Source organism: Pogoniulus pusillus, chromosome 19, assembly GCF_015220805.1.
Source record: "Pogoniulus pusillus isolate bPogPus1 chromosome 19, bPogPus1.pri, whole genome shotgun sequence".
In the NCBI taxonomy this organism is placed as follows: domain Eukaryota; kingdom Metazoa; phylum Chordata; class Aves; order Piciformes; family Lybiidae; genus Pogoniulus; species Pogoniulus pusillus.
This window is the reverse complement of record NC_087282.1, coordinates 4,094,941-4,121,041: the sequence shown is the minus strand read 5'-3', so window position 1 is coordinate 4,121,041 and position 26,101 is coordinate 4,094,941. Positions and strand designations below refer to the sequence as shown.

The 26,101-nt window shown below is 51.6% G+C and overlaps 1 protein-coding gene across 2 annotated transcripts in view; it reads right to left on the bottom strand.

The window, feature by feature from the left end:
- The window catches only part of CYSLTR1 (cysteinyl leukotriene receptor 1), a 47,429-nt gene extending 30,956 nt beyond the window's left edge, over positions 1-16,473 (bottom strand). The window contains exons 1-3 of one of the 2 annotated variants that reach the window (XM_064158864.1): positions 16,374-16,473; positions 7,553-7,669; positions 7,085-7,197 (exon numbers count right to left, since the gene is read on the bottom strand). The gene's annotated coding sequence lies outside the window, so the exon portion shown is untranslated. The remainder of the gene's footprint in view (positions 1-7,084; positions 7,198-7,552; positions 7,670-16,373) is intronic. The other variant, XM_064158865.1, reaches the window with a different exon arrangement.
- Positions 16,474-26,101: the final 9,628 nt, after the last annotated feature.

Here is a 26,101-nt window from a genome sequence, read left to right as displayed (position 1 = left end):
TTGGCCTGGATAAGGACAGTTCCCACAGTGCTGGTCTCACTTTTATTTCCAGATTGGAAATGCAAATTAGCCATTGAAGGAGGAAGCCAAAACCAAGTGAGAGTTGTGCTAACATTTCTCTATGGAGTTGCTGCCCCCCAGTTCTCTGAATCATCACCACTTCTTTATCTGTAATCTTGACACAGTCAATGCCTTAGAAAGAGAGGAGAAAAAATGAGGCCATCAACCTCTTCTCTGCTTCTCTGGAAGGAAATCTATTCTGTTAGCTACACAAAAGTGGCTGATGAGATCCTGGAAGTCACTCACACAAGGATGTTTTGTCACTGGCCTTAGTGCCCACAAAGAATAACCACACCATTAATAATGCTTTATAGCAGCATCTGACCTCATTCAAAGTGAATTTCCTTTTCTGTAGTGGAAACATAGAATAAAGGCAATAAAACAAGGGAGGTGATGATGTTCATGGCTGATGAGCTGTTTGGAAAGGTGGGAAGTTGTTCTTGAGAGAGCTGCAGGATACAGCCAGGTCACAGATGTCCATACTTGCCTCTTCATGTTTTACCAAGGGGATTGTGCCTCTCCTGGCAGAGGACAGTGAGTGTAGAATCACAGGATGGTTTGGGCTGGAAGGGGCATTTCAAGCTCAGCTAGTCAAACTCTTCTGCAGTCAGAACAGACATCTTCAACTAGAGCAGGTTGCTCAGACCCTTGTTGAGCCTGACCTTGAATATCTCCAGGGATGAGGGTCTTAACTACCTCATAAATACTAGAAACCATCTCATGCCACTGCAGAAATCAAAGATCCCTTCAAGAAGGGAATAAAAGATGACCCTGGGAACTACAGAGCAGTCAGACTCACCTCTGTGCCTCGCAAGGTCACGGAGCAGATCCTCCTATTCTGCTGATTCTGCCATCCACATCCAGAATCTGTGATTCTGTCATCCACAACCTCCCTGGAGGTGTTCAAGGCCAGGTTGCAAGAGGCCTTGAGCCTTGCTCTAGTGGGAGGTGTCCCTGCCTATGGTGGGGGCTTGGAGCTGGATGATCTTTGAGGTCCCATCCAACCTAAACCATTCTATGATTGTGCTGGTGGTAAGGGAGATCCTGGTGGGTTCAAAGAGGAGCACTGAGAGCCAGAAGGCACCAGGAGCAATTACTAAAGCAGGTCAAGGTGAACTGAGAGGACTGATTGAAGATTCTACTGCAGCTGCCTTTCCCATGGGCAGTCCCCTCTCTCTCTGCTGGCTACAGAGGTGCCTCCCACACTTGCCAGGTGAAGTGAGGCATGGCTCTGGAGTAGCCCAGCTCAGCCTCCTGCCTTCCCCGTGATTTATTGTTGCTTGCCCAGGGGAAGCAGGCTGATGCAACGGGTGGTGCCCTGGAGAAATGGACAGGGTTTGCCTTATCTTTCTGCAAGTCATGATGAAATTTCAAGCTGCTGAGAAAGCTGTGTGGGTTGTTTGTACACTTTCATGCTCCAGCAGCTGGCAGTTCCCTTTGTGGGCAAGAAAATGAAGCAAATATAGAGAAACCATAGCTGTGAAAAAGAAAACCGTTGTGGAGAGCCTCTGGCAGAAGTCAACTCACTCTTACTACAATCAGATACAAGGGTAAATATTTACACACTCAGAGCACGAATTGCACAAAGCAGCAGGCAGTCAGAACCCTTCTTCCAAGGGCTTCCTCTGCCTTTGGCAGATGTCCCTCACCAGCGATCCAGAGCAGACCCAGCACTGTCGCTGCTCTCCCAGCAGGCAGGACAGCACAAAGCTGCCTCTTCCCCACTCTACTCTGCCCTGCTGAGACCTCATCTTGAGTACTGCCTTCAGTTTTGGGCTCCCCAGTTTAAGAGGGACAGGGATCTGTTGGAAAGGGTCTAACAGAGGGCTAAGAGGATGATGAGGGGAGTGGAGCACTGCCTGGTGAGGAGAGGCTAAAGGACCTGAGGCTGTTTAGTCTGGAGAAGACTGAGAGGGGATTGAATCAATGATTATCAGTATCTGAGGGCTGGGGGTCAGGGAGGGTACAGGCTCTGCTCACTGCTCCCTGGGATAGGACAAGCAGCAATGGATGGAAGCTGCAGCACAGGAGGTTCCAGCTCAGCACAAGGGGAAACTTCTTTACTGGAAGGGTCCCAGAGCACTGGCACAGGCTGCCCAGAGAGGTTGTGGAGTCTCCTTCTCTGGAGCCTTTCTAGGCCTGTCTGGATGTGTTGTTGTGTGACCTGAGCTAGATTGTATGGTCCTGCTCTAGCAGTGGGGTTGGGCTGGATGATTTTTCTGTGTCCCTTCCCACCCCTGCCATCCTGTGAGCTGTGATGCTGTGTGTGCCTCTGCTTGTGGCTTTTACAACAGTGCACTTGGATTTTCAGCTGCTCCTTCTCTCTGCTGCTTTCTATCACTTCAAGAACCGCTGAGGGAAAAGGCCTGCTGCTGGTGGAGCTGGTCGTGGGCTGGCAGACCAGTCCCTGACGGTCAGACACCAGGGCAGCATCACTGCCTTTCATCCCCTGCTTTGCCAAAGTGACTGCGGGAGAAAGATTGGCAGCCGCGGGCAGGCTGGGAGCCGCGGGACGCATTCCCGAGGCTGTGAACACATCGGGGTGCTATTCAGTGTCTGTGAGATGCTCCTCTGCACTCCCACCACCCAGACACCAGCGTCTGTGAGATGCTCCTCTGCACTCCCACACCCCGACACCAGTGTCTGTGAGATGCTCCTCTGCACTCCCACCACCCCGACACCTTCTGAACAGACCCCCCCGCCCTGAAGCGCAGCTGAACTTGGCTTAACCAGCGTCATACCCGGAGAACAATAGAGGAGGGTGAGCGGTTTGCTATTCAGAGTGTCTGTGAGATGCTCCTCTGCACTCCCACACCCCGACACCAGTGTCTGTGAGATGCTCCTCTGCACTCCCACACCCCGACACCAGCGTCTGTGAGATGCTCCTCTGCACTCCCACACCCCGACACCAGCGTCTGTGAGATGCTCCTCTGCACTCCCACACCCCGACACCAGCGTCTGTGAGATGCTCCTCTGCACTCCCACCACCCCGACATCAGCGTCTGTGAGATGCTCCTCTGCACTCCCACCATCCCGGCACCAGCGTCTGTGAGATGCTCCTCTGCACTCCCACACCCCGACACCAGCGTCTGTGAGATGCTCCTCTGCACTCCCACACCCCGACACAAGAGTCTGTGAGATGCTCCTCTGCACTCCCACACCCCGACACCAGCGTCTGTGAGATGCTCCTCTGCACTCCCACACCCCGACACCAGCGTCTGTGAGATGCTCCTCTGCGCTCCCACACCCCGACACCAGCGTCTGTGAGATGCTCCTCTGCACTCCCACACCCCGACACCAGCGTCTGTGAGATGCTCCTCTGCACTCCCACACCCCGACACAAGAGTCTGTGAGATGCTCCTCTGCGCTCCCACACCCCGACACCAGTGTCTGTGAGATGCTCCTCTGCACTCCCACACCCCGACACAAGAGTCTGTGAGATGCTCCTCTGCACTCCCACACCCCGACACCAGCGTCTGTGAGATGCTCCTCTGCACTCCCACACCCCGACACAAGAGTCTGTGAGATGCTCCTCTGCGCTCCCACACCCCGACACCAGTGTCTGTGAGATGCTCCTCTGCGCTCCCACACCCCGACACCAGTGTCTGTGAGATGCTCCTCTGCACTCCCACACCCCGACACCAGTGTCTGTGAGATGCTCCTCTGCACTCCCACCACCCTGGCACCTTGTGAACAGGCTCCTCTGCCCTGGAGCGCAGCTGAACTTGGCTTAACCAGCGTCATACCCGGAGAACAATAGAGGAGGGCGAGGGCATCAAACCTGGGTAGCCAGGGCAACACCAACACAAACATTCCTCGGGGCTAGCCCAGTCCAGCTAGATACAGCGCTGCTTTCCATGCCAGAGGAGACCTTTCCTCAGAACAAAGCAGCATTCTCACTCCTGGCTGCTCTGTCTTAGCTCATGTGGCACTCAGACGGGTTCAGGATTCCACCCTGTAATCTGCTCCGTCTCGGAACAGGTATTTGAGGAAGTGTCTGGGACTCCTCTTCCATCCAGGGCACCAATTTTTCCAGACAGCTGAAAGTTAATAGCTACCATGATTCAGGCAGGCACTTGTTGTGAAATCAGCTCTGGAGGTGTTGCCTAGCAAAACAAATGCTGTCAGTGCAGCCCCGTGCTCTGACGTGGGACCGAACCCACACCACCAGCTATAAAAAGCAGGAAGCAATCCAGGGCAAACGACACATTTTAGCTCTGCTGCAGACCATAGGCAGAATAAAGTGATGCAGAAAACTCTTCCCAGCTACTTTTTCCAGGAATTGTAAGTACTTATTCATTTTTTTTTTGCCCCCTTTTTAAACTACTGAAAAGCTAAGAAGCCAGGATAGTCAGTGGGAGCCTGGCTTTCCAACTTGATATCCTCTTCTGTCTATCCTCTGACACAATTTCAGAGGGAATCTGGAGAGGAAGTATTTGTTTAGGAGCAGGAGATATTTCTCTGTGCCTCTCTGGCTCCCAGTGACAAATGAACTGAAACTTCTACGTGTCCCAGGAGAGCAATTTCTGGGGAACTAAAAAAAACAACCCCAGTCTCCCAGAAAACATGAGATGCTAGTTCAGGAGCCCTCATGTGAACTCAGACTGAGATTTCATCTCCATAAATGCTGTTCAAGTGTCACTGTCCATCTGCAGTGATCCCCTGCAGCTGACCTTTAAGGAATACTTCAAGAGGTTGCTTTGAAAGCAGTAAATAAACAGAGAAGTTGGCTCAGAGTGGCTCCTCCATCAGTTGCAGCCATTCTGGCAGGATGGAAGTGCCTGTACTGGAAATAACTCCTTGTTCCCTCTACCTGTTCCTACCTGGCTCCAGCCCAGGTCTGATTCTACCTGCCCAGCCTGGGTGGATGGAGGGCAACTGTCCTCCCTGCTTGCTGTCCCTACTCTGGTGCAGGAAGAGGGAAGGGGCTGCTGATGGAGGGCTTCTCCTCTGCATTCCCCGAGGTCCTTTCTGGGCTGGCAGCTTTCCCTAGCTGGATGGAAGCAGCTGGATTGGCTGTGGAGGAGGATGTTGGCAGTGGGAGCTCAGGAGAACCACACTGGCAGCCACCTTCTCCAAAGGAGTAGCCTGTGGTTCCAGACTCTGCTCAGCACTCTCCACACGTCTGGTCTTTGTCAAACACCTCCTTCATCTCACACATGGAGAGGCTGTGTTTCACCAGCGGTGTGCCATGGACTGATCTCTAGCACTGAGCTTGGCTAGAGCAATGAGGATCATACCCTCAAACCATCTTTGCAGTGTGGGAGGCTCTCCTGCCCTCCTGCTAAAGCCCAGTCCATGTCCACAGAGCACTCAAGAGTCTCCAAAACTGTGCTGTGGACCATTGGAAGTCTCTCAAGACTATGAAGAACTGAGCTCCAGCACGCAGGAACATCTCCCAGCTCTGCTGAATTTATCAGAGCAGACCAACCCATCCACAGAGCAAGCATCAGAAACTGGGATGCAAAGATCCACAGCTGCCTGCATAGCGACCCACGAGCCTTTTCCTGCTCCCTGCCCCTTGGCCCAGGGTGTCAGATGTTTCCCTACCCTCTGACCAGATTCCTTAGGCGGTACGAAGAGCATCCCCACCTCAGGACAACCTCAGCTTGCTGGTTGGGACATCCACCAGAGATAAACATCTAAATCCCCTGCGGTGAAGGAGGAAATCAGACCTGGTTCTGCTACATTCTGGATGAGAGTTTAAACTACTAAATCATAGCGTGGAAGGGGTGGAGGGAGGCAGGATGGAGCCACAACAATGATGCTGTCTCCTGGGTCAGCTGTGGCTTCAAAGGAAGGACAATACTGGCAGGTCTCTAACAGAAAGAAAGCTTCCAGGTCCTTTCTGAAACGGGGGGAGGGGGGGGGGGGGGGGGGGGGGGGTGGGGAGGGAATGGTTGTAAAATACTGGCAGTGTTATGTAAAGTGTTTCCAAGAAGGGATGATAAGAAAAGCACCTCGAGCTCCTTAGAGTCTGGACTGGCTGCTCTTGGGCACCTCCCCCAGCTGGACTGGTTGCTCAGCATCCTTTTCTAAAGCTCATCATCTGAAGAGTCCAAGGGCTTATCACCGGGTCCTAGGGAGGAAGGTAGCACCCAGAGCCCAGGAGCTCAGAGTTAAAATGTTCCATATGGGCAAGATCAAGATCTTCCTTTTGAACTTCTTCAGTGAGGGGGAAAAAAAAAGGGAGGAAATACATAGAAGAGAATCCCAGAATGGACCTGGTTGGAAGAGACCTCAAAGATGATCCAGTCCAACCCTCAACCCAGCACTGAAGAGTCAACACTAAACCACGTCCCTAAAGAACCAGGTCCACAGACTGCTTGAACACCCCCAGGGATGGTGACTCCAGCACTGCCCCGGGCAGACCATTCCAGTGTTTGAGAACACTTTCAGTGAAGAAACATTTCCTAATATCCACCCTGAACCTCCCCTGGTGCAACCTGGAACCATTTTCTCTGGTCCTGTTGCTTGCCACTGGGGAGAAGAAGCTGCCCCCTCCTCACTCCTATCTCCCTTCATGTAGAGAGCACTGAGGTCTCCCCTCACCAATGAGAGCAACTCACTGGACAAACTAGAGCTTGTTCACAAAGCAAACTTTGGCTGCATTCAGTTTGTTTTCCAGTCAGATCCAGAAATGTAAAATCCCAAAGTGAATGAATTGCTCCTTTCTTTCACTCATTCATCTGCTCAGCCCACCTTAGATTTGCTTTTCTACCCTTCACCTGGGAATCCCAGCCTTGGATTTAGCTGCAGCCCCATAACCACCTAGGGACATGCTCTTGATCCCAGCAGCCTGGTCTAGGTTGTGTACTTTCCAGCATACAGCAATTCACAACAGTAATTAGTTGCCTTAAAATGAGCAAAGTTCTTTCTCAAGGCATATAGTTTGGCTCCTCAAAGACAGACTCAATGAAGACAGACAGAGAAATAGGCTGCAATAAAAAAACCCACAGTGATTGGACATTCCTCATGTGCATTCCCAAAGAAGGAGGAGCTGGAAGAAAAATCAGTACTTAACTGTACATGTCACAGGTTGGATCTCCTCCACTTGTCGTGGGTGAGCTGTAGGAGTTTTCACACTGTGGCTTCAGGTGGTTTTGCTCCAATTGATCTTAACTTCCTTGGTGCTCTCTATCAAAACAAAAGGTCAAACCACCACTCAGACTTCAAAGCTCAGAGGTTAAATCTCCTCTCCACCACCTCCTGAAACCTCAGCAGTGAGGCAAAGACACTTCTTGGTAAGTCTACACTGCACTGGCTGCAGCAGGACTAGTGGCAGAGCTCCCTGACTTAATGGCAAGAGCACAGAGTGTTGATTACAGAAAGATTTTGCCTTCCCCAGAAAAAGAAGACTCATTTTTCAACTTAAGCACTGTGGAAAGCCAAGGTGGGATGAACTGGATGGCAGCACATCTGAAGCACAGGATGACATCTTCCCTACCTCTTCCCCAAAAGATCCCACTAATGACCTGGCTCAAATACTTACAAAAGAGAAACAATGGATGGGAACCTTGGGTGAGTCAACCTGGAATGAGTTACAAGCAATGGGAATCCCACTCTTTGGAAAGCTGGCTTGCTGCCTTTCACAGGAATTTCCCATGGCCTGAGCAAAGAGAAAAGCAGGCCAGGACTAAAGCAACCACCCCAACCTGGTGGGTAAATGTGCAGAGAAAGCTCTGTTGGCTCCACGGCGCTCCCACGAGGATTTACAGAGGGAGATAAGTGCTCAAATATGAAGCACAGGATCACAGAAGGGTAGGGGTTGGAAGGGACCTCCAGAGATCATCCAGTCCAACCCCCCTGCCAAGCAGGATCACCCAGGGCAGGCTGCACAGGAACACGTCCAGGTGGGTTTTGAAAGTCTCCAGAGAAGGAGACTCCACAACCTCTCTGGGCAGCCTGCTCCAGGGCTCTGCCATCCTCACTGTAAAGAAGTTTCTCTTCGTGTTGAGGTGGAACCTCCTTTGATGAAGCTTGTGTCTGTTGTTCCTTGTCCTGTTACTGGGCACCACTAAAAAGAGACTGGCACCTTCATCTTGGCATCCACCTCTTGGATATTCATAGAATCAACCAGGTTGGAAGAGACCTCCAAGCTCAGCCAGCCCAACCTAGCACCCAGCCCTAGACAATCAACCAGAACATGGCACTAAGTGCCCTAGCCAGGCTTGGCTTCAACACCTCCAGGGATGGGGACTCCACTACCTCCCTGGGCAGCCCATTCCAATGCCAATCACTCTCTCTGCCAACAACTTCCTCCTAACATCCAGCCTAGACCTCCCCTGGCATAACTTGAGACTGTGTTGCTACAGGAGCACATTGCTGTCCCCCTCAGCCACAGGGGCACACTGCTGGCTCATGGACAACTTGCTGGCATCGTTAGAAACCTCTGATTCCCTCTGGTTCCTGGGCACTTGTTCAGTGACTGCTACTTTTCTTGAACCATTAGCCTCAACTGCTCACTTACTTGATTCAAGAGCTACCTTCTGAGCAAACCCAGGCTCACCCTACGTGGTTATGGACATTGCTGCTGTTTATGCATCACAAACTGGCATCTTCCTCTCATGACACAAATCCTGCTGACTCCTGCTGCTGGTGTGGCCACCCACAGGCTGTATCAGCACCCACTTGTGCCAGCAGCTCTGCCTATATCAGCCACCCTCCTGTCCTGGCTTGCTCCCTCCTCCTGCCCTCGGTTGTTCTTCCTCCCTAAGGCTGCTGCACAGTGACTGCCTGTGGTAGACTGGCTGTGGTATGGATCTGAAGCTGCACTTAGTGATCAGGACTCTGCTCCTGGCTGCAGCTGAGGAAAATGCAGCAGCTGCCAGAACTCTGCTGCACCTCAGCAGATACCTCATCCTTCTAATTGCTGATAATTAGCCTTTTTCCTACCCAGCTGTTGTGGAGGCAGGGAATTGACGTGGCTGAGTCAGGAATATATATAATGAGAGCACTATTATTATTTTCCTGAACCCCTGCCCCAAAACTATGGACAGAAATTAATTTGGTTTAATTAGCAGTCTTGGTTAACTGAGAATATCTCACAAAGGATGCTACAGGTAAATTTGATTGGTTTAGAAGTCAGGAAAGGGAAAAGCCTATGCTGCAAACACAGCTTTCCCAGTGCCAATCAGGCTGAGCAGAAAGTTCAGTAGAATCATAGAATCAAGCAGGCTGGAAGAGACCTCCAAGCTCAGCCAGTCCAACCTAGCACCCAGCCCTGGCCCATCAACCAGACCATGGCACTAAGTGCCCCAGCCAGGCTTGGCTTCAACACCTCCAGGCACAGCAACTCCATCACCTCCCTGGGCAGCCCATTCCAATGCCAATCACTCTCTCTGACAACAGCTTCCTCCTAACATCCAGCCTAGACCTGCCCTGGCACAGCTTGAGGCTGTGTCACCTACTTCTGCTGCTGCTTGCCTGGCAGCAGAGCCCAACCCCACCTGGCTACAACCTCCCTGCAGGGAGCTGCAGACAGCAATGAGCTCTGCCCTGAGCCTCCTCTGCTGCAGGCTGCACACCCCCAGCTCCCTCAGCCTCTCCTCACAGGGCTGTGCTCCAGGCCCCTCCCCAGCCTTGCTGCCCTTCTCTGGACACCTTCCAGCACCTCAACATCTCTCTTGAATGGAGGAGCCCAGAACTGGACACAGCACTCAAGGGGTGGCCTGAGCAGTGCTGAGTACAGAGGCAGAAGAACCTCCCTTGTCCTGCTGCCCACACTGCTCCTGAGCCAGCCCAGGATGCCATTGGCTCTGCTGCCCACCTTGGCACTGCTGCCTCATCTTCAGCTCCTCTCTACCAGCATCCCCAGCTCCCTCTCTGCCTGGCTGCTCTCAGCCACTCTGTCCCCAGCCTGTAGTGCTGCAGGCAGGGTTGAAAGGACCACAAGGAGCAGCCACTTCCAACCCCCTGCCATACCCAGGGACACCCTACCCTAGAGCAGGCTGCCCACAGCCTCAGCCAGCCTGGCCTTAAACACCTCCAGGGACGGGGCCTCAACCACCTCCCTGGGCAACCCCTTCCAGCCTCTCACCACTCTCATGCTCAACAACTTCCTCCTCACATCCCATCTCTCAGTCTATGCTAACCTTCATGATGTATTCCTCTCTCCAGCTTTAAAACATGTCTCTCTGGCTTTTGAGATCATAGGAAACTAAGGATTTAAACCAGATAACCTCTTTCTGGTCACAGCATCATACAATTATTTAGGTTGGAAAAGACCTCCAAGATCCCTGACAGCAACCATCAACCCAGCTCTGCCAAACCTACCACTAAACTATGTCCCTATGCACCACATCGACCCTAATTTTGAGCACTTGCAGCCTGTTGCAGGGCTTAACCTCTGCTTCAGGGCAGAAATTGTTCCTAATGCCTGGCTTATGCCTCCCGATTTGAGGCTGTCTGCTCAAAAGTGGTTTACACTTTTGCCCTTTTGAAGCAGTGTCCTGTAAATCACAGCAATAGCCCAAAAAACATCTGGGAAACTTCCCCAGCTTCATTCCTGCCTGAGATGTAAGTGTGTAAGTACACCGGGAGCTCCTGAGCTGTTAGTCATCTGCAAACAGATCTCTGAGTCATGCCAAGCTGCAGATGGAGGTGATGGCTACTTTGCATGTAGAGGAAATGAGTAGAGCCTTGGGATGCAGCCCTGACTTATTAGGTACCTTCAACGTGTTTGAGATGAAGCAGCAGTGAGAAGTCCCTAAGCAAATTTAACCTCACTGATGCAAAATACTTCACTTGAAGCTGCCCACTGAGGCGAGAAGGATCCCCGGGAAGTTCATCAGCCAGGCACCTCTTTCCACTGGGTTTTAAGCCAAAGGGAGTGTTGGCAGCCTTTGACAGGAGATGCCAGGCAGACAAAGGAGGATTCCTACTGCAGCCCATGGGAACTGCCCCCAAATATTGCTTGGATTCAGAAATCTGTCATTTTTGGTGGCTGGTTATGTTGGGCAGCGTTAACTAACAGCTGGAGATGAGGCTTTTCTTCTTGCTTGCTCACCCTGGTGAACTGAGGCTTCTATCAGGCCTGTCAAGAGAAAACTCACCAGTGGCTGGTAAGTTTGGAAGGACTCCAGGCACCCAAATGCAGCAGCAGCAATGGATGTGGTCCTCCTGCAACTGCCTTCATCCCAAAGCTCATCTGTCTCTAGGCACCCATAAGCAGCAGCAGCAGCAATGGATGTGGTCCTCCTGCAACTGCCTTCATCCCAAGGCTCGTCTGTCTCTAGGCACCCATAAGCAGCAGCAGCAGCAATGGATGTGGTTCTCCTGCAACTGCCTTCATCCCAAGGCTCATCTGTCTCTAGGCACCCATAAGCAGCAGCAGCAGCAATGGATGTGGTCCTTCTGCAACTGCCTTCATCCCAAGGCTCATCTGTCTCTAGGCACCCATAAGCAGCAGCAGCAGTAATGGATGTGGTCCTCCTGCAACTGCCTTCATCCCAAGGCTCATCTGTCTCTAGGCACCCATAAGCAGCAGCAGCAGCAGCAATGGATGTGGTCCTCCTGCAATTGCCTTCATCCCAAGGCTCATCTGTGTAACTTCCCATGGGTCTCTAAAATTTCCATCAAGTTCTGGATCAGATCTCAGATAAACATCCAACTGGATGCATTAGGAGATCCAACTAATAAACAACTTGGAAGCTGCATGGCTGCCTCAGGGAAAAATTAGAGGTGCATTTAATTGTAGCTCTGCTAAGCTCCAGGAGGAAAATGCTAGTGGTTGCCAGCAGGCAACCCATGAGTGGGGCAGCAAGTTGGGCTTAGGCTTTGTTAGTGGTGCTTAGGAAGAAGAAACCTAAACACCACATTTTGGCAATAAGGCTCTTGGCTTTTGGTTAACTCCAAAGAAATGTAGCCATGAAGTCAGAACATTAGAGAAATTCCTTAAATGGTGCCTTGGCTGGGTCTGGGCACCAGCTGGACCAGCTCCTCACTACACAGCACCTGGTGTGACCCTGGGAAGCTCCACTTCTGTGCTCAGAGCTGAAAGCTCAGCAGGGACAGGAGTTCCACTGCATACAAGGGTACTGTCACCAGCCACAGGTGGAAGCAGAGCCCATGTCCACTCTCAGCAACACAGGAAACAACTCCTTGGGCATCTGCAGCCAGCAGCTGTGAGCTTGTGATAGGACAGGGGGCAACAGGCACAAACCAGAACTCAAGAGGTTTTATCTGAACATAAGGAAAAACTTCTTTCCTGTAAGGGTGCTGGAGCCCTGGCCCAGGCTGCCCAAAGAGGTTGTGGAGTCTCCTTCTCAAGAGTCCAAACCCACCTGGACATTGCCATCCTAGGCAGCCTGCTGTGGGTGGCCCTGCTTTAGCAGGAGGTTGGACTGGATAATCTCCAGAAGTCCCTTCCAACCCTCACCCTGCTGGCATTCTGTGAGCCTGTGATGCTGTACCAGAGGGGACTGCTGAGCCCAGCTCTACCCTGAGAGCCCAGCCTAGAGGCCATATGGACATAGTGACCCAGAAGCAGGAGATCAGATGGGTGCTTGCATGGTGGATTCTCAACTGCTGATTCAACTGGAACATGTCTTGGATAGCATTGCCCTTAGTTTACTACTTCATTTCCCACAATGACTAATAAATACCTCATTTACTCTTCTGCACAGCAGAGTGGGAGAGAACAGATTCTTCATAACAAAAGTAGCCCTATTCTGACCTCAGCTTTTCCAGTACTGGCCCAGAGTCATTCCAGTGTTCTCTAGTGGCTCCTGGGTTAATGCCAATGAATTGCTGGCACCTGAGTTTGTATGCAATGGAGTTAAGCATTGTCATAACCTGGGGATTTCACATGCTGAACACCTCTGAAGCTGGGCAACCAACCAACATGAGGCATTTAGTGCTATGGTCTAGTTGATTGAACGGGGCTGGGTGCTAGGTTGGACTGGATGAGCTTGGAGGTCTCTTCCAACCTGGTTGATTCTACGACTTGATGATGCTGGAGTGTGGAGGACACCAGCATGTGTCTGCACAAGTCACAGAATGGCTTAGGTTGGAAAGGACCTTAGAGATCACAGAATGGTCTGTGTTGAAAGGGACCTCCAAAGGTCATCTAGTCCAACCCTCTCTGCAGTCAGCAGCTTGTCCAGAGCCCTGTTGATTCTCACCTTGAATATCTCCAGGGATGGGGCCTCAACTACCTCCCTGGGCAACCTGGTTCAGTGTTCCACTACCCTCATGCTAAAGAACTTGTTCCTAACATCCAACCTCCCTGCCGTGGGCAGTGCCACCTCTCAGCTAGACTTGGTTGCTTAATTTGTCTGGGACCTACACCACTAATTTCCCATTCCCTCACTCCTTTTTGTATGTATTCCAGGTATTGTTCCCTGACTGGCATTTCAATGGAGAGAGACCACATGAAAGACCTCAGAAGATACTTGGTACTTAAACACATCCAATACCTTGTCCTGTCTTCTTCCAACACTCTCAGCACTCTGCTGGGACTGCTGGGCAGCCTGTATGCAATAATCACTCTGCAGTCTGCAAAGGTTTCAGCCAAGTCCACTGCTGTTCTCATTTCCAGCCTGGCAAAGGCAGACATCCTGGTTTCCATCAGCGTTGCTGCTGAGGTGGCCACATGGACGTTCGGTGCTGGTGTCTCACCCACAGGCTTCACAGCAGCCCTGCTGCAGAACCTCCTCACTGCAAACACACACATCAGCTGCCTGCTGCTGAGCTGTGTTGCCTTCGAGGCTTACCTGATCACCTTCTGCCCCGCGGAGTCTCGCCCGCTACGGACAGTGAGGAACGCCAGGCTGATTGCCAGGCTCATCTGGACCCTCGTGACTGTGGAGTGCATCCTCTTCCAGATGGATGACTTCCTGAAGGCCAGCAGCACCTCTGCTCCCACCCACAGCCCTTGGGGTTGGTGGTTTCATTCCTGCAGCATGGCTGCAGCTCTTCTCAGGTCCCTCAGCTACTTCCTGGGGGTGGCTTTGAGGATCGTCAATGTGTACCTCTACTACAAAATCTTCTTCAGCATGTCTAACAGATCTCTGCTGAAAACAAAGTAGTCCCTGTTCCCAGGGACACCAAACAAAGACACTGCAGTGTCACCTCACTCTAGTGGGCTGCAAAGTGTTCAGTAAGCAGGCCCAAGACTCATGTGCTGGAACACCTCTGAGTTTAACCTGCCCTGTTCGCTGATGCACTTCAGCTTCGGTCATTGTGAGCAGTCTGGGCTTGAGCTGCCCCTCAGCACTGAAAGACAACAAAGCTGACCTGTGGAGAGTTGAGCTGACAGCCTTTGAGCTCCACAGGCTCAGTCTGATCGCTTGCAACATGAAGTTTCTCCAGTGTGCAGGTGACAGGAATGACATTTCAAGAGCAGATGTAAAAGCCAAAGCAATTCCAATGTTCTTTTAATAGAAAGGGGGTGCTTAGAGACTTACTCAGGGATCTCTTGAGCCAAGAGCTGTAAAGCTGCTGGCTAAAGACATAGAACCATGGAATTGTTTGGGTTGGAAAAGACCTTTTAAGATCATCAATTCCAACAATTAACTCAGCACTGCCAAATTACCATGTCTCTCAGCACCACATCTGGAATGGAATGGAATAGAATAGACCTCCAAGCTCATCCAGTCCAACCTATCACCCAGGCCTATCCAATCAACTAGACTATGGCACTAAGTGCCTCATCTACACAGCTTTTCAATCCCTCTAGGGATGGTGACAACATCACCACCATGGGCAGCATGTTTCCAGGGCTTGATAACCCCTCTGGGGAAGAAATTGGTCCTCATGTCCAACCTAAACCTCTCCTGGTGCTACCTGAAGCCATTTTCTGTTGCCCTATCACTTGTTTCCTTGGGAGAAGAGACCAACCCTCACCTCACTGCAGCCTCCTTTCAGGCAACTGTAGAAGGCAAGAAGGTCTCCTCTTTTTCTCCAGGCTAAACAACCTCAGACATGATCTGTGACCTAAAATACCTCTAAACCAAGTGACCCACTACTCTCAGGTGCTAAGCTGGAGAGGCAAGGCATGCAGAAGCCTAACCTAGCCGGGTTTGTCCTGCAGATGGCATCAGGTCTCACCAGGCGAATCCTCAGAAGGTGCCTAGATGTGCTCTGCTGGTGGCAGCCACCTGGCGCTTAGAGTACCAGAGCTGAACACTGGATCTGTGGCGCTGTAGTCCCAAGCAACCTGAGGCACAGGAGCCGAAGATCAGACTTCACAAACCCGAGGGAAGCAGCAAGCGTGGAGGAGTTTCCTGCCCTTTGCCTTGCTCACCAGCCAGTCCCTCTGTTTCACAGTCGTGTGTCTTGTTAGCTGCTCTCAGGAGTTGCTTTTTCCTCCTTCACTAAGGCCAACTTGACTGAAAGGCAGCACTTAGAAAAGGAGCAGTGAAACCAGGCACACCCACAGTGATGTGGGGCAAGAGGCCAGCAGTGAGAGGTCCTTTTCCGGACTGTCCCCATCACAGCCAGATGGAAGGAAAAAGAAGAGGTTTTTACACCTCATTAGAAGACAAATATCCCTCTGCAGGGAGCCTGAGCAAGTGCAGTGCCTGACACTGTTCCTCAGAAGCCTGGAAGGGGTCACAGCTGAGGGCTTGGGTGTCCAGGCAAAGCAGAGATGTCACTAAGTCACCTAACAAAACTTTGGTGCATGTTGCATAATGAATGGGGCTCTGAGCAACCTGATCTAGTGTGAGGTGTCCCTGCCCATGGCAGGGGTTTGCAGCTAGATGATCCTTCAGGTCCCACCCAACCCTGACTGCTTCTGTGGTTCTATACTGAAGCTGACTCCTTCTGCAGGAGGAAGGTCTTAGGAGCTGGCTGCACTGTGACGCACTGCTCTCATTCTGGGAGCCTGAAGTGCCACTTCCAGGGGAGATGAACTGCTCCTCGATGTGCTGACATTAATAAAACCTTTGTTTTGCTCAAGTGTCTGCATTACTCATGACAAATAGGTGTTTTTCTCGAGGACCTGCCACACTCTCAGCTCCTACAGAAGCCATGCAGATGGCTGAGTCTTCCTGAGCATTCCTTCAGCCACCTTTGGCACTCAGACAGGATGTTTAATCTTTGAATTCACCACTTCACTCATGGTTATTTTTTCCCCTGTCTGATTCTCTGCTACAAGGTGATGCTACCTTAGTAGGCAGTTGGACTAGATGATCTCCAGAGGTCCCTTCCAGCCCCCCAGAGCTCTGCTGCGTTCTGGGATTATCCTAGCAAGTGCCCGTGCCCTCAGGACCATCTATTTCTTAATGCATTCATTTGTGGCTTGGCTTAAGCAGCACACAGAGTGGAAAAAAAATGCCAACCTCCAGCAAATCACTGCAGGTACTTACTTGTGTCTGGAGATCAGGAGCACAGGTGCCATGCTGGGGCAGGGCCGAGCCACGCGTGTGCAAGTAGATGCCATGGGTGCCACCACCTTCTGCTCTCTTGCCCAGGGGCACACGGGGACACTGAGCTCCTAGGAGGATCACAGGAAGTGAGGAGAAGTGGATTCAGCAGGATGTTATTTTTCATGGATGATAATTCAGTGTAGCTTTTACATGGGTCCCTGTGTGAGACTGATGAGCCTGCTGCTGACTAGCGTGCTGCAAGCTGGCCTGGCTGCGAGGGGGTCAGAGGAGACACAATCTAAACAGGATGAGACAATGGATACATTAGAAAGGATGTCCTTGCACGGAATCACAGCAACAGGCAGGCTGGCAAAGCTCATCAACATCACCAAGTCCAACCTATTACCCTACTCTACAAGATTCACCTTAAACCATAGCCCTAAGTACCACCTCCAAGCCACCCTAAAACACATCCAGGGTGGGTGACTCCACCATAGAACCTCATAGATTCAACCAGGTTGGAAGAGACCTCCAAGATCATCCAGTCCAACCTAGCACCCAGCCCTGTCCAGTCAACCAGACCATGGCACTAAGTGCCTCATCCATTCTTCCAGGGATGATGCCTCCACCACCTCCCTGGGCAGCTCATTCCAGTCCTCTTTCCATAAAAAAAACTTTCTCCTGATGTCCAACCTAAACCTCCCCAGCCTCAGCTTGAGGCCATTCCCCCTTGTTCTGTCTCCAGTTCCCTGTGAGCAGAGCCCAGCAGCAGCCTCACCACAATGTCCCTTCAGGTAGCTGTAGACAGCAACAAGGGCTCCCCTGTCAGCAGAAAGCCACCAGAGAGCTTGAAGATCTAGGGGCTGCTTGTGGTTTCAGCACTTGAGTGCTGTGGAGGGGAGATCTTCCTCCTGTCACACAGGGCTGGAGTAAGCCCCCAAGGGGCTGAGCAGCCCCAAATCATTCTATGAAACTTTGCCTCTTGGGAGCAGTTCAGTTTGCACAGAATCACAGATTGGGCACTTGGTGCAAGCTGGAGCAGAGGAGGTTCCGTGGGAACAGGAGGAAAAACTTTTTCCCTGTGAGGCTGGCAGAGCCCTGGAGCAGGCTGCCCAGAGAGGTTGTGGAGTCTCCTTCTCTGGTGACATTCCAAACCCACATGGATGCATTCCTGTGTGACCTGCTCTAGGGGATTCTTCCCTGGCAGGGGCATTGGGCTGGATGATCTTTTGAGGTCCCTTCCAACCCCTGACACTCTGTGATTCAGTGAAAACTCTCCAAATTAAGTTTGAAACAAGCTATGAGGGTGTTTTACAGGGCAACCAAGCACTCTGGAAGCGCAGAAAATATTTGGCCACTCTGGCTGTGGGCTGGGAGGAATCAGCAAGAGGTTCCAGCTCAACACAAGGGGCAACTTCTTGACTGTAAGGGTCACAGAGCACTGAAACAGGCTCCCTGGAGAGGCTGTGGAGTCTCCTTCTCTGGAGACTTTCAAGGCCTCTCTGGATGCATTGCTCTGTGATCTGTGCTAGATTGTGTGGTCCTGCTCTGGCAGGGGGAGTTGGACTCCATCATCTCTTTGGGTCCCTTCCAACTTCTAATATCCTCTGCTCCTGTGAGCAGCGTGGGGGTTCTCTTTGCAAGGCACTGAAGGGAGCACCGAAGGGTGCACTGAGCCCACAACATCTTGCTTGCTGACTGCAGTGCTGTTTCTGCGTGCAGCATCCTCTGACATCCCTTCAGGCAGGAACAATCACTTCTCTGCTTTGCACATCGTGCCCTCTGCTGGGAAAGCTACGGCGCTCCAAACGACTTTCCCCGCAGGGAATGAAAACTCCTATCCTTTTCTCCCTCAAAGGCGACCTCCGGCGAGGCGATTAACTCCCTTGCTGCTCACAGCCTTCTGCCAAAGCCACCAACACAACCAAACCTACAGCAGCCAAGCCCAGAGCATCAGTGCGGAGGGAAATGCTCGCAGGCAGGTGTCGGGAGGCAAAAACACAGCCCCGGGCTTAGAGTGCTGATGGGTAACAAACGCTGCACCAAACAGGGAAGGCAGCAGCATCCTGCCCAGCCTGGCTCATCCAAGGAGGCTGCTGTGGAGCAGCAGCACGCAGGTAGCTCACAATCACAGAATCAACCAGGTTGGAAGAGACCTCCAAGCTCATCCAGTCCAACCTAGCACCCAGCCCTGGCCAGTCAACCAGACCATGGCACTAAGTGCCCCAGCCAGGCTTGGCTTCAACACCTCCAGGCTCAGCAACTCCACCACCTCCCTGGGCAGCCCATTCCTGGGTGATTCTACGAGTGTATGGTCAGAGACAGGAGGGAGCTGGTGCCACTCTGCAGACACAGGCACTCTAACCCCATCAGTGCTCTGGGAGGATTTTTACTGATGTATTCCATGCTACAGACCCTGATCTACAGCTTTGATTCCCTTCTTTTCCTCTTTTAGTCCCCAGGTTTTCCTCAAATTCAGCTGGACAGGCACCCAAACCAGGAGCATCTGTTTCTCCTTTCAGTGTCAGCAGTGTAAATCAAGTGTGTTTGTGATGTTTTGGTCTCATAAACATATTGGTTTTGGCTTTGCTCTGAGTTTGCTGTGGAGCCTCACTGCGGAGCTGGCCGGACTGAGGCGCGTGGCTCTGGGCTGTGGCCAAGCACACAGGAGCCTGTTTACAGACCCTTGGAAGTGTGGGACTCTGCCTGCCTCCCACAGGAACTGCAATTTGCCCTGTTCCCTTGCTGGAACTGCTCCTGGAAGAGCAGCTGTTGAAGGGGTGATGGAGCTCACAGGGGCTGGGGGTTGCTAGCACCCTAACCATGGGCCATCCACCACCCTTCCATCCTGCTTCAGCCTCCATCGTGGCTGGGCTGCCTCCACCAGCTAAAACTGTGCTTGTTGCCACGGTGGGGAGCCAGCATCCTTCTGGAAAGGTGGTTTGTCTGTCCATCTGCCAGCTCACACAGATGAATCCCCTCCGGAGCGGGCTAAAGACTTCCTGACATTCAGAACCCATTACCCAAGCTTTGGCTGCTGCTCATGCAGCAACTTGCGGCTCGTTTTGGGTGAAGTAACCAAGCACCTCGATGGTTTAAAACTCACAACAGATGCATAACCATCATTAAAAGTATTAAATCAGATTCTAGTTCCTTTGTTTTTTTCCTCTCTCTCTCAAAAAACAGTCGAGTAGCAACACTCCTTCCCTGCAGCTTTCCCGAGGTGAGCAATCATAGAAGCATAGAATCAGCCAGGTTGGAAGAGACCTCCCAGCTCAGCCAGGCCAACCTAGCACCCAGCCCTGGCCAACCAACCAGACCATGGCACTAAGTGCCTCAGCCAGGCTTTTCTTGAACACCTCCAGGGATGGTGTCCACCACCTCCCTGGGCAGCCCAGGCTGCTTTTCCCAAGGAAGGTTGTGAACGAGACATGCTGTGGCCCTGAGAAGGCAGAAAACAGGCATCTTCCTTCTAAACAGCAGCACAGTGGTTTGCTGGAATCCTCCCCAGAACAGCCAACCCCTCAGGTTAAGAGGTCACATTAAAGCAGACACTTTGCCATAGTTTACATTTTCAGCTCTACAAACACATCAGACTTCCCTTTGCCTGCAAAAGAGACACGAACGGGAATCCAGCTCCCACCTCAGGGCTGCTCTCCTGCAAGGGCAGATCCTATGTGGTCCCAAATCTGCTCTTTGAAGACTCCTATGGTATCAGACAGTGCTCCTCTTCCTCTCTTTTCCCTCTCCTCTCCCTCTCCTCTCAGCCTTCCAGACTACAAGGGTTAGTTATGCTATGACATCAGACAGTGCTCCTCTTCCCCTCTTTCCCCTCTCTTCTCCTTCTCCTCTCAGTCTTCCAGACTAGAAGGGTTATGATATCAGACAGTGCTCCTCTTCCCCTCTTTTCCCTCTTTTCTCCTTCTCCTCTCAGCCTTCCAGACTAGAAGGGTTATGATATCAGACAGTGCTCCTCTTCCCCTCTTTTCCCTCTCTTCTCCTTCTCCTCTCAGCCTTCCAGACTAGAAGGGTTATGATATCAGACAGTGCTCCTCTTCCCCTCTTTTCCCTCTCTTCTCCTTCTGCTCTCAGCCTTCCAGACTAGAAGGGTTATGATATCAGACAGTGCTCCTCTTCCCCTCTTTTCCCTCTTTTCTCCTTCTGCTCTCAGCCTTCCAGACTAGAAGGGTTATGATATGATATCAGACAGTGCTTCTCTTCCCCTCTTTTCCCTCTCTTCTCCTCTCAGCTTTCCAGACTAGAAGAGTTAGTTATGCCTCAGACTGCTCCACCTGAGCGTGGAAGTGCTTTCTACCTAATAAAAGCCAGCCCTGGAGCTTAGCAGCTGGCCTCAGTGTTGATCACCTATGTGAGAAAATGCAGACTTGGCTGTTCCATGGCTGATTCAAGAGGCAAGAAGAGCTCAGACACAGAAACATAGCAGCACTGTAGCACAGAGGGATGTTATTCAAAGGGCAGGCTTTGTTCAAGGAGATAAATAAGCAAGAATGGAAAAGAAAACATCAAAAGGAGGGGGGGTTTCTGAGAAGAAAAAAGGCTTTTCTTCATAGAGCCTGTAGTGAGTATCAGGGGGAGGAGACATCAATGTCTCTAACCCATACAGCTTGTGGAGCTGCTGACCTTCAAGCCAGGCCAAACTCTTCTCCTTGCTGAGGTCCAAAGTCGTATTTGCTATTTGAGGAACAGCTCAGAGCTGTGGCCTCCTTCACCCAAAAGCAACACCACCACAAGTGTCAGGGAGGAGGAGAGAAGGGAAGATGATTACAGGCTGGAATGGATGTGGAAGAGCAGCTTAAACAGAGCCTCCCTTGCATGTGCAAAGCTCCTGCTTAGGGCTGGGCAAAGCAGAGCTGCCAAGACCTGTGTCACAGGGCAGCTGTGCTGCTCAGCAACGTTTTCATGCCAACCCGTGGTAAAAGCCAAAGAATCAGCTACTGCTGACATTTGGGCTAGATGCTTAACCAAAAGCAGCTGCTCACCCAGGAAGCCAAATGCTGTGGAGACAGATCCTGGGCTAGAAGGCTGAACCACAGCTTAGGTCCTAAATGCTCCAAGAGAAGGAGGGAGGTGTTGGAGGCTGGGAAAGCACTTTAGAAGCCACCATGTAGAAAGGAGGGAAAATATCTCAACTTGAAACTGTAGAATGACCTCAGCCTTGTTTAAGATTCATGACAAATTTCAGGCTCATCTTGCTGATGTTTTATAAGAGCATAGAATGGCTGAAGGGGGAAGGGACCTTTAGAGCTCATCTAGACCAAGACCCTTGCAGTGAGCAAGGACATCTTTGACTCAGGCAAGCTGCTCAGAGTGCCAGCCTCTTCTCACAGGCAAGCAGCAACAGAACAAGGGGACAGAGTCTCAAGTTGTGGCAGGGGAGGTCTAGGCTGGATGTTAGGAGGAAATTGTTGGCAGAGAGAGTGATTGGCATTGGAATGGGCTGCCCAGGGAGGTGGTGGAGTTGCTGTGCCTGGAGGTGTTGAAGCCAAGCCTGGCTGGGGCACTTAGTGCCATGGTCTGGTTGATTGGCCAGGGCTGGGTGCTAGGTTGGGCTGGCTGAGCTTGGAGGTCTCTTCCAACCTGGCTGATTCTATGATTCTCTGAACTGGAATGCTTCCAGAGATGGGGCATCTACCACCTCTCTTAGCAACCTCTCTCTAGTCTTTTAGTTCAACCCTTGTCCTGTCACAGCAGGCCCTGCTAAAAAGTCTGTCCCTATCTTTCTTCTAGGCCACTTTAAGTACTGACAGGCTGCAATAAGGTCACCCAGAGCCTTCTCTTCTCCAGGCTGAGTAACCCCAACTCTCTCAGCCTGTCCTCACAGCAGAGCCCCGATGGTTTTTCCCTCATCTTCCCTTACGTGAAGGCATCCCCCCTCTAATTAGTTGTGTGTCAAACATGCAATAGCCTGGTTTAAGATGGTTTTTGAGCTCAAGTAGCTGCCTGTTTCACTGACAAGACAGGAGACATGCAAAGCAGCTGGAAGGAGAAAGGCAGTTTTGAATACCTACATGGCTAAAGAGCAGAGATGAAAAGCAGATGCTGGAGGCAGCTGCAGCAAGAAAATACCGAGTGGGCCAGACAAGAAACAACCTCCCCAGCACTGTGCTGCTTGAGCACTGTCTCTGCTTTGCTGGTTACAGCTTTTCAGCCAGTCAGGTTTGCAGACACCATCCTTTGCCTCTCTGCTGTGCCAGTTTGCAGCCATGCCAACAGCCAGAACTGCAGGGAGCCCTGGAGAGGCACAGCTCCAGCTTTCCCTGGGGCTGGCTGCGTGCAGCTATCTGGTAGATCTTGTGAAGCTCATCATCTCCTCTGCATTATTTACTGGTTGTAGAAATATATGGTTAGAAATGCTGATCTTGCTGTAAGATAGTAGCCAAGGAGCCAAAATGATGCTGCCTCCAAACAACAGCGGCACACAAACTCATCAGATAAATGCATTTGGAGCAGCTAAAGCTGAGAGGTTGGAAAGGTTAAGGCTGTGTTAAGATTGTGGTGCTTCTTTTTTTACTTCCCTTCCTCCCAGAATCTTAATTCCCATCTTTAAAAGTCATTTTCAAGCTAGAGAAGGAGCAACTGAAAAGGAAAGGGCAACACTCCATGGGATGTGCTTACTTGAACTATGGTCTACCTGAGTTTTCATTAAGGGCAAGGAAATGAAAGGAGAAATTAATCACCACTTCTGCTCTCTCCTTCTCTTAAAGGGGAAAACAGCAACAAAGGGGAGGGGAAAAGGAAGGATTCTCTAGTTGCAAAAGAAAAGTTCTTTGTTCCCTCTGCAAAGTAAAATGCCTTTCATCAGCTCTGTCATGAAATCCTTCAAGGTCATTGCTGTGCTAATTAAATTATGGACAGACATCTCCATGCTGCCTTTTGATTTCCACTGTCAGAGTCCACTCTGTGTGCCCCCACAGATGTCTGAACCACACCACGTCCTGCAAGGCCACCAGTGCATGTCCTTTCCACAGTGACAGTGCCAAGTGGGGCTTCCACCTCTGCAGCCACAGTGCCACCCTCCCACAGCCAGCAGCTGATCAGCCTGGGGCACATCCCCTGCTAAAGCCCCAGCCCAGACACTTGTGGGAAAGCAAAGGGAGATGAAGCCCAGCCCAGCCTGCAGGTTTGTAATGGAGATCAGTGTCCAATTCCCTCCAGGGGCTTCAGAGTATGTCAGAAATCAAAGCTGGGGCTGTGGAGGAGATAAAAATGACCACATCTCACACAGAACCTCTGGAGATCATCCTCTCCAACCCCACTGCTAAAGCAGGGGCACCAACAGCAGGCTGCCCAGGATGCCAGTGTCCAGGTAAGACTGGAATCTCTCCAGGGAAGGAGACTCCACAACCTCTCTGGGCAGCCTGGGACAGGGCTCTGGCACTCTGACAGCAAAGAAATTCTGACTAGTGAAACGTCCTGAGTTCTAGTTTGTGCCCATTGCCCCTTCTCCTGTCACTGGGCACCACTGAAATCAGTCTGGCTCTGTCCTCTTAGAACCATAGAATCAGTCAGGGTGGGAAGGGACCACAAGGATCAGCCAGTTCCAACCCCCTGCCATGCTCAGGGACACCCTACCCTAGAGCAGGCTGCACACAGCCTCACCTCCAGCCTGGCCTCAAACACCTCCAGCCATGGGGCTTCAACCACCTCCCTGGGCAACCCATTCCAGCCTCTCACCACTCTCAGGCGCAACAACTTCCTCCTCACTTCCAGCCTGAATCTCCCCACCTCCACCTTTGCTCCATTCCCCCCACTCCTGGCACTCCCTGACAGCCTAAAAAGTCCCTCCCCAGATTTTTTGAAGGCCCTCTTCAGATGCTGGAAGGCCACAAGAAGGTCACCTGGGAGCCTCCTCTTCTGCAAACTGAACAGCCCCAACTCTTGGCCCTTGTCCTTTAGCTGTTGAGCAGATTCCCTCTCAGGCTGCTCTTCTCCAGGCTAAGCAGCCCCAGGGCTCTCAGCCTTTTCTCCTCACAGAGATGCTCCAGGCCCCTCAGCATCACTGTAGCCTCCACTGGACTCTCTCCAGCAGCTCCCTGTCTCTTTTGAGCTGGGGAGCCCAGGAAACTTTACTCAAGACCCTGAGTTGCAAACCTGCTTGTCCTGGAAGGTTTCCCTTTGACAGGCAAGTTGAAGATGCCACATTTCATTGTCTGCAGTAGCTCTGCGAGGGGAGAAATGCAGGCAATGGAAATAGTTTGGCATCTCACCAACTATTTAAGATATTTAACAATGACCTTGAGAATTATGCAAAGCTCCACTTAAAGCCATAGTTTAAGGGGAAAAAAACAACAAACCAACAAAACCCCACACCAAAAGCAGACAAACCCAAGTTTCCTTGCAGAATCTGCTCCTGATGTGTTTACTGCAAAGTTCATCTCAGATATGGTCTGCACACAGTGAAAATGAGCTTAAAGACAACAGAAAAGGGGAAAGTTTCACTCTGTGACCCTGCATGTGTCTGGAAATTAAACTGATTTCCAGAACACTTGATCATATCATCCCAAAGAGTCAAAGGCAGTGCTCAGAGCAAGGGTAAGACATTGCACTGCTGCTTAAGGGGGACTTGTTTGTTATTTATGAAAAGGACATTTGTGCCTCACTGCATTTACAGCAGGTCCCTGGCAGAGGAAACAAGCCATGGGTCTGCCTTAGAAAAGACCACTCAAGGCAAAGTTCCCAGTCATAGAATCAGCCAGGCTGGAAGAGACCTCCAAGCTCAGCCAGTCCAACCTAGCACCCAGCCCTGGCCAATCAACCAGACCATGGCACTAAGTGCCCCAGCCAGGCTTGGCTTCAACACCTCCAGGGATGGCAACTCCCTTCAGAGTTGTAGCTAGCAATGAGCTCTGCCCTGAGCCTCCTCTGCTGCAGGCTGCACACCCCCAGCTCCCTCAGCCTCTCCTCACAGGGCTCTGCTCCAGGCCCCTCCCCAGCCTTGCTGCCCTTCTCTGGGCACCTTCCAGCACCTCAACATCTCTCTTGCATTGAGGAGCCCAGAACTGGACACAGCACTCAAGGTGTGGCCTGAGCAGTGCTGAGCACAGGGGCAGAAGAACCTCCCTTGTCCTGCTGCCCACACTGCTCCTGAGCCAGCCCAGGATGCCATTGGCTCTGCTGCCCACCTGGGCACTGCTGCCTCAGCTTCAGCTCCTCTCTCCCAGCACCCCCAGGTCCCTCTCTGCCTGGCTGCTCTCAGCCACTCTGTCCCCTGCCTGCAGTGCTGCATGGGGTTGTTGTGGACAAAAGGCTTTGGCACCTTCTAGACAAGGCAGGGCATGTGGAGAAGCCCAAAAGATGAGGTCAGAGTTCCCTGCCATTGACAGTGTTCTCTTGGAGACCACCAACAATGCAGGACCCAGCAGGGCCTCACAGGAATAACTGCCCATATCAAGTCTCACCTATCCTTTGTGGTTTCCCACTGATGACCATGCCATGATGAGGCTCATTTTAGAATCACAGAATCAGTCAGGGTTGGAAGGGACCACAAGGATCATCCAGTTCCAACCTCCCTGCCATGGGCAGGGGCACCTCATACTAGATCAGCCTGGCCAGAATCTCACCCAGCCTGACCTTAAACACCTCCATGGAGGAGGCTTCCATCACCTCCCTGGGCAACCCCTTCCAGCCTCTCACCACCCTCATGCTGAACAACTTCTTCCTCACATCCAGTCTCAATCTACCCATTTCCAACTTTGTTCCATTCCCCC